We start from the raw sequence: 1,633 nt of genomic DNA, 5'->3' as shown, positions 1-1,633 counted from the left end.
AAATATCTCTCCAGACCTTCTCATAATTATTATCAAACAGGTCTGTGTTCTTTCAGGTCAAAGTTATCCCTAAATATTTGACGCTCTGTTTTGCTTTGTATCCACTAGTTTTTTCTAATGACATTCACATAGTGGAATTCCTCTCTGACATGTTTTTAGTTAAAATCGTTGTTTTGCCCTTATTGACCTTTAAACCGGATTCTTCTTCAAATTCTATTTGTGTTTCCAGTAAGGTTTCTATACTAGCACTTGGATTTTCTAAAGTATACACAAGGTCATCGGCAAAACCCCTCATTTTAAACTCAGATTTTTTAAGTTTCACTCCCTGAATGTTTTTATCTTCTCTTATCCTTTTATTCATGGCCTCCAAGACTAAAATAAACAATAGGGGGATAATGGGCAGCCTTGCCGCGTCCCTTTTGTTCTCTTAAATTCTTTTGTTCTTTCTTGGTTGACAATTAATCTCGCATTTTGATCTTTATACACAGTTCTTTTCCATCTCATAAATTCAGTTCCCGCATTGATTCTTTCTAAAGTAGCAAACAGCATATCCCAGCTTAAATTAGCATATGCTTTGATGAATTTTCCCCATTAATATATTTATATTTTCTTTAGGGTCTTCCAGATTGATTGCTAATGATCAGCATAAGCTCGGATTTTATAAGTACTGTATAACCTTTTATTTCAACCCATTAGATCATTTTGTCAATTCTTAACTTTAATATTATTGATACTAATGATATTAATATTTTAATATAATTAATAGATATAATGAAGAAACTAGTGAGCACTTTAATATGAGATTAGACTTCCACTATCACTGATGCACTTTCCACTTTCCATGCATTTGTATGACTTCTCTCCTGTGTGGGTCCTTAGATGTACAGTGGTACCTCGGATTACGAATTACCCAGCTTACGAATTTTTCAGGATACGAATAAATCCCATAGGGATTTATTGTTTCGGGTTACGAAGGTTTTTTCGGGTTACGAAAAAACCCCGGCGCTGTTTTCAATGGAGCCACGGCAGAGCCGCGGCTTTTTTTCCATTAGTGCCTATGGCAATTCGGGTTACGAAGGTTTTTCGGGTTACGAAATTAGCCGCGGAACGAATTAATTTCGTAACCCGAGGTACCACTGTATGTTTAGATTTGAACTTTTATAGAAGCTCTTTCCACATTCGATGCATTGATATGACTTCTCCCGTGTATCGGTCCTTTGATGTGATTTTAGATTTTCACTCTGACTGAAGCTCTTTCCACATTCCATGCAATTGTATGGCTTCTCCCCTGTGTGGGTCCTTAGATGTGCATTTAGATTTTTGCTCTGACTGAAGCTCTTTCCACATTCCATACATTATAGGGCTTCTCCCCTGTGTGGGTCCTTTCATGTACCTTTAGACTTCCTCTTTCAATGAAGCTCTTTCCACATTCCATGCATTTATAGGGCTTCTCCCCCGTATGGGTTCTTTGATGTAAGTTTAGTTTTACACTTTGAGTGAAGCTCTTTCCACATTCCATGCATTTATAGGGCTTTTCCCCTGTATGGACACTTTGATGTAAGTTTAGACTTCCACTCCTACTGAAGCTCTTTCCACATTCCATGCATTTATAGGGCTTTTCCCCTGTATGGAC

At 37.2% G+C, this 1,633-nt stretch overlaps 1 pseudogene; it reads right to left on the bottom strand.

Moving 5' to 3' along the window:
- Positions 1-1,141: 1,141 nt before the first annotated feature.
- Positions 1,142-1,633, bottom strand: part of LOC121924167 — a 121,658-nt pseudogene continuing 121,166 nt past the window's right edge.

Source organism: Sceloporus undulatus, chromosome 2 (assembly GCF_019175285.1).
Source record: "Sceloporus undulatus isolate JIND9_A2432 ecotype Alabama chromosome 2, SceUnd_v1.1, whole genome shotgun sequence".
In the NCBI taxonomy this organism is placed as follows: domain Eukaryota; kingdom Metazoa; phylum Chordata; class Lepidosauria; order Squamata; family Phrynosomatidae; genus Sceloporus; species Sceloporus undulatus.
Note: the sequence above shows the minus strand (reverse complement) of the source record. Positions and strands in the feature narration are given on the sequence as shown.